General features: G+C 35.3%; 1 long non-coding RNA gene across 1 annotated transcript in view; it reads left to right on the forward strand.

Moving 5' to 3' along the window:
* Positions 1 to 5544, forward strand: part of LOC146996634 (uncharacterized) — a 67690-nt gene extending 62146 nt beyond the window's left edge. Inside the window, exon 7 of the long non-coding RNA XR_015041524.1 lies at positions 5391 to 5544. This is a non-coding gene — a long non-coding RNA (uncharacterized LOC146996634). The remainder of the gene's footprint in view (positions 1 to 5390) is intronic.
* The last annotated feature ends 1564 nt before the right edge of the window (positions 5545 to 7108 follow it).

The raw sequence follows: 7108 nt of genomic DNA on the forward strand, positions 1-7108 counted from the left end.
TTGATTCCCCGCCAACGTGCTGGCTGCATGGTTGGATTCTGCAGTTTTCCTTATCTCGATATATATAAGAAGATTTCCCATAGAACGTTCTCCGCTAAGCCATCCCTCGCGCCAGGCAGGTAACCATCCTTTTCTTTGCCCTTTTCAAATAACCTAACTTTTACTCAAACAAATCAATCATGACATGAAATTTGGAAGAAATTAATTTAAATAACTTTTATAAAAATGTCTCGATTGGATATATACTAGAATTACACCCAGTAATTAAAGAATTTACACCCCACAAATACACCCAAAACAAATATTAAACTGAAAGCTTTCAGACTTTGTATTGCGCCCAAAGGCATCATTTTTTTCATTTGCAGACATAAACGTTTGGACAGAATTCGGGCTAATGTCCCTCTGGGTTAAAAATATTTAAAAACAGCGTATTTTATAAATTAGAAAATGAACCTTTCATATACTTTCATATATTTGAATAAATATTTATGAAGCATTATTAATAAAAATGAGAATAAAGGAAACTCTATGAATAATCCTGAAACGTTTAGTCTGAAGTTTAAAATTTAACGTAACTATCGCAAATGACTGAGTGCAGGGGGTTTTGAGGTATCCTTTTAAGGATTTTGCAAAGAATTATATATATAAACAAACGTTATAATTTCATTTTCTAATATATTCCGGCTGAGAGCCCTTTTGTTGAACCATCATATTACATCTTGATTTGTAAGACAAAAGCCTTTTCCTGAAAACATCAAGGTTGATTTTATGCCACTTCTCGTTCACAATGTTCCACAGTCCGTCCAATGTTTGGGGATGCCACGTATAAAGAGCTTGTTTTAAAAGTACAAATGCACATTAATCCATAGGAGACACATCAGGAGATTTGGTGGATATGCATCTAGAGGGAATGGCTTCAATTGCGGTTTCATATATCACTTTTTGCAAAACATAAAGCGGTAGATTTAGAGGTATGGTTTGTAGCCTTATCCTGATGGAACTTAATACAGTCAAGATTGTTTGGATAAAGTGATGGAATTTCGTCTTTTAATATAGGTGTTTAAAGTTATTTCTGATTGTAATCCGAATTGATTTTGATATTTTTTTCTACTTTCCTTATTTTAAGTTTCCCCTTATAAAAGAATCCAGTAAGAACAATAAAACCTTTAGAAAAAAAAATTTTTTTTTTCTCTGAACCAATATATTAAGTCTTTTGCTCCTCTTTTTCGGCAATAAATTCATGTTTATCTCTTGCAATCGTTACACGTATTCCCAAGCTTCATGAGTTGTAACTACACTGAAGTGCCACTAAATTAGGGATAGACATGGCTATGCAACTTGAATAGCGCTGCGCCGCATCTGGGCTTACGTGAGGGAGTTGTTGATAAATGCACATACACTATGCTTCTCGATAATCAGTTGTTTCTTATACCAGTATAGGTAAAATTTCAATATAGGACAGATAGTAATCTCTCGTCGCTTGGGCCATACAATTTCTATAATCCTCAGCGGGATAGGATTTTAACGGTCGACAGTGTCAAGAGCATACCGAGAATACACGGATGGTGGGAAAAAGAAGTAGCGACTCTGCAAAGTGCAAAGCACATTTAAGTTAGAACAATCGTGGTATGAGAAGTCTCAGCCGTATTGTACATGGTCAATGAAGCCAAATATTATCCCAAATTACCACCTAGCTAAAGCAAGCGACAGTCGTACAGTCAGTAAAAAGATCGTGTATCGCTCCCTTCACCATATGGGCTTCGGAAGCCGTAGACACACTAGGGTACCTTTCCTAAATGCATGCCATCGAGTTGCCATTCTTACCTGGGCAAGAGAATATAGAGAATAGACACTAGTGGACATGAAATGTGTAGGAGTGATGAGTCTCGATCCCTCTAATTAATACCGATGGGAGGCTCAGAATATGGCGAGAGAATCATGAATGTATGAATCCGGTGTGACAGATTGGAACTGTACAAGGCCTGGAGGCTTAATCATGGTCTGGGATGCTTTCTTCTGGTTGTGTTTGGGATCTTTAGTACTTGTTCTTACCTCCCTCAATATGATTCTGTACGTGGAGTTGATGAGCTATCATCTCCATCCATTTATGTCCCTGTCATTCACACGGAAAGGGAGTATCTCAGAAAGATAACTGCGCCTCTCAAAGGTTACGGTTGGCTACTAGTTGGTTGGATGGAAGAGCATTCCTCTGAACCAATTTATGACAGAGAAGAGCACTTCTCTGTCATAAATTGGTTACTTAAAAGCCCTGACTTGAATTCTACTGAGCATCTTTCCAAATTAGTATATCTTATTATTGAGGAATGTAGAGAATTGAAGTGTTATGTTCTATTCACTCGTTTTCCATGTTCAGAATGTCTGTTATGATGGTCGTATGAAATGTCCTCGCCTGTTATGATGTCAAAATGTCGTCTGTTGTGATAGTTTCGTATGTAAGCATATGATTGAGCTTATTATTTATAAGCCTTCCTAGCGCTAAATACATTTCCTCTAACAACATATAGGTCATAGTTCATAGGTCTTCGCTTATTTAAGAGGTACAATACGCTGAAATCGTTACCTATCTATATCTGTCCTTAGTGGGTATCATATAAAAGTCAAAAATAAATCCCAATGTTGAAACAAACCTTTTCACTTGAAGTTCGGAATAACATACAATGTGGCAATATGTAACAGTGGGATAACTTGTGTAAAATAGCGATTTAAAATATCTGAAGCGTAACTTTCACATCGCAAAAGCAAATTAGCACATCTGTAGCACAAACCCGTTGGCTTAACTTTATCCCCGTTAGTGCTACGGCTGTAGCGTCCTCCTTGCTCCGTGTCTTGAAGCTAACGGAATATCGTGGCCGTAGTTGTTGAGGCATGTAACATGAGTGAGCGGAGCATAGTTGCACAGACCAGTTGTTGAAATTTTTAACGCATAATAAACATCAATGTGCTGCCCCAAGGTTTCGCAATGTCTATATCAATTTATCAGCAATAATTAAGTAAATGTAATAAAGGGTAAATAACGAAAAGTAGAAAAAACACTATGTACACTCAGTACATCGATCACCAAAACTCATTTTGGTGTATCGTTCTCGCTAATTGTATGACGTAAGTTCATGTTACGCTAACCAGTTGATTTTATCTTAATTAGGTGACTATTAAAGAATTAAAAATAGTTTTATATATTTTTGTATTGTGCATATATTTAGCTTCATTTTTACCCAGTCAAAGGTAGATGAAACCCTTTCCATCAGAGTGGCAGGTAAACATGATTCTCTGTGCTTTGCACTAATAAATCCAAGACAAATTCATGTTTTGAAAGTGCTTTTTGTATAAAAAATATTTTCTCAGAGTATTCAAGTATTTTCGTTTTAATAATATTAATCTCTGGTTATATATATATATGTACATATAAGTATTACGTTTATGCTTTGTATTGCAAGAAACTCCCCAAAAAGAAACATTTATTTGAATATGTATGGCAGCGGCAATTTAGCGTTGGTTCGTTTTCCGCTTCCACTTTTATCCCAAAAAATAGCAAAAAGCAGAGATATTAATTAAAAGTTCTTAAAACGCTAATTTTCGTCCTCATTTTTCCGAATGGCAACAGTGCTGATATCATCAACAATGGTGGCAGGGATACAACAGCAATAATGGTTGCGTGCCATTATTGCTGATGTAATGAGAGAGAATTACCGATTTCATCAAAAAAATGAATAAAACAAAAATAAAAAAATAAAATTTAAAAAGTCATTCGAATTTTGGAAACCTCGTTTCGAGGTGCACTGGCTCTTGTCTGGATGCACCTATGTAGCAAATTCGTAGGCCTGGGTCTGTCAGCTTACACGCAGACCGAACGAAAGACAGACTCATAGAATCTTCCCTCTATTGTCAGTAGAGTTATATATCAGAATACCTTTCATTGTTACATATTCAAAGAATCCTTTTAATAACGTTCGAAACAATGAATTTACCAATAATTGTTTAGGCTTTGTTGAATTAAAACAAAGTTAATGTATACATTTTTAACAATGCTTATAAACCATAATCATTAGAGATATCAAATCTAGTGGTGCTAAAATCTTACGTGTGGAGCTTATTTGCTTGTTATTTTTGATGCTGAAATCGCATTCGAACCATTTTTAGAAATGGAGTTCTTTTTTTTGACAGTATTGTGTTACATTTTTATACCAACACCCTTTATCGACAGCCTATTGGGCATACTTATTTGTTTTGCGACCGCCTTCCTTTTGTTTTCTCGAAGAGAAGAGAGAATTCGGGAAAATAATGAGGAAAACTTTATTAACCGTAATGAACACAAGTGTAATGCCGGAAACACGGTACGTAATTTAGATTTCCTTGATTCATATGCTGATATTAATGAATTTAATGATGATTCCTTTGATGTGGACATAGACAGTGACACCGATCTCCTCGAAGCTTTTGATAATAATCTTCGTAAGTTGCATATTGATAGTGATACTGACCACATCGGCCATTTTTCCAAAGATTTCGATAATAATTCTTATGATGTGCACAATGTCAGCGATGAAAAGCAATTTAATTACCTCCAACAGGAAACAGAAAAGGATTTTGATTTTCCAAAACCTGATAACTCAGGTAATCAAATAGGCACGAATAGCAGTATAACCATCTTGAACCAGGAAGAATTCAGTTGGAATGCCTCTATTGAATCATTGGATGCTGAATGCATTGTATCGCATAACGATCTTGGAACACAAAGAGACATCGATTCTGGTAATCTCCTTAACACAAATAATGAACCAAAAATGAATGGCAAACTGGATCAAGAAGACAGAACAGAACTGAAACCAACTGAAGATTCTGAAGAACAGCTCGTTGATCTCGTCGTTGGTACCGGCCCTGTTATCTGCTTTGATGACGAGTACACTCAACATCCTTCTTCGAATCATAGCAAGCGTTTCAAAATTTCAAACATAAGAAAAACATTACTGAAATATTTCTGCTTTAAAAAATTAAAAATAAACAAAGGACTTAAAACATATTATATAGATCTGAGATAAGTTTACACAATTTCAGTTTGTATTCGTAATAGATTTGTTTGCCATGTCACCAATCTCGACTGACCAGTACTTGCCTAAAAATTGGACATTGACCAGTGACTGACTAAATGACAATCTCATTGAATAAAAGTAGGACATTGTCTGACCAGTGACTGACTAAAAATTAGACATTTTCTGACCAGTCACTAACTGACGATCACATTGACTGACCAGGGCCTGCCTAAAAATTGGACATTGACTGACTATGTGACGGTCTCCTTGATTGCCCGTTGACTGACTAAAAATTGGACATTGTCTGACCAGTGACTGACTAACTGACTATCTCTTTGACAGGCCGGAGACTGACTAAATTTGGACATTGACTGAGCAGTGACTGAGTGACGATCTCATTGACTGAGCACTGACAGACTAAAATTTGGACATGCACTGAACAGGAACTGAGAAAGTGAAGATCTCCTTGCCTGACTAGTGACTGAATAAAAATTGGACATTGACTAAGTGACGATCTGATTGACAGCCTAGTGACTGAGTGACGATCTGATTAACTGACCAGTGACAGAATAAAAATTGGACATTCACTGAAAATCGACTGAGAAAGTGAAGATCTCTTTGCCTGACCAGTGACTGAATAAAAATTGAACATTGACTGACCAATGACTGACTAAGTGACGTCCTTATTGACTGAGCATTGGATTTGGACGGAAGAAATTGCCTTTTTCGATAAGAGAGAGGAAAGATGTTTTCAGTCCAATCGATTGCGTTACAGCTGAAATGGAAACAGAAAATCATTTTAAAATTCTTTTCTAGAGCTACATTTCAGAACTGCAAAATTTAAATTAAATTATATGGTAACCTGAAATTAAAATATTATTTGCAGTTAAATGCCGTTGCTAAATTTGTTTTTCTTGTGCTCTTAAATTAATTTACTAGTTTACACACCATATTCAGTTATGATTTACCAATATGCTCTATTTTAAATATAACTTCTCATTGAATTAAGTTAAGCTGTAGCTATTATTGAAATTTTTCTTAGGCATATTTTCCCTTGTTATCTGCTGCTTCCTTTTCGTTTTTCCTATGTGATTTGTCGGCATTTCGTATAAAAAACCTCCAGATTATCATTAAAACCCGAATATGGATGTTATTTTGTATTTTACATTTTTTTCTCTCCGTGGCCTTCATGTACTAGAAATAACATACTAGAAATAACATGTACTAGAAATAACTTACTAGAAATAATAAATCAGAATATACTGCTTTCTATTCAAACGAAGTATTTTCAATATGTGTCCTATAGCAATATGCCCTCTGTTTAAGAATGCTAAGAGTTTTACCCTGTTTGATTCCCCGCCGACGTGCTGGCTGCATGGTTGGATTCTGCAGTTTTCCTTATCTCGATGTATATGAGAAGATTTCCCATAGAACGTTCTCCGCTAAGCCATCCCTCGCGCCAGGCAGGTAACCATCCTTTTCTTTGCCCTTTTCAAATAACCTAACTTTTACTCAAACAAATCAATCATGACATGAAATTTGGAAGAAAAATTATTTAAATAACTTTTATAAAAATCTCTCGATTGGATATATACTGGAAGTTAAAGAATTTACACCCCACAGATACACCCAAAACAAATATTAAACTGAAAGCTTTCAGACTTTGTATTGCGCCCAAAGGCATCATTTTTTCATTTGCAGACATAAACGTTTGGACAGAATTCGGGCTAATGTCCCTCTGGGTTAAAAATATTTAAAAACAGCGTATTTTATAAATTAGAAAATGAACCTTTCATATACTTTCATATATTTGAATAAATATTTATGAAGCATTATTAATAAAAATGAGAATAAAGGAAACTCTATGAATAATCCTGAAACGTTTAGTCTGAAGTTTAAAATTTAACGTAACTATCGCAAATGACTGAGTGCAGGGGGTTTTGAGGTATCCTTTTAAGGATTTTGCAAAGAATTATATATATAAACAAACGTTATAATTTCATTTTCTAATATATTCCGGCTGAGAGCCCTTTTGTTGAACCATCATATTACATCTTGAT

The sequence above is a fragment of the Stegodyphus dumicola genome, chromosome 6, assembly GCF_044657685.1.
Source record: "Stegodyphus dumicola isolate Sdum_Otavi_A_Nest chromosome 6, ASM4465768v1".
Lineage (NCBI taxonomy): Eukaryota > Metazoa > Arthropoda > Arachnida > Araneae > Eresidae > Stegodyphus > Stegodyphus dumicola.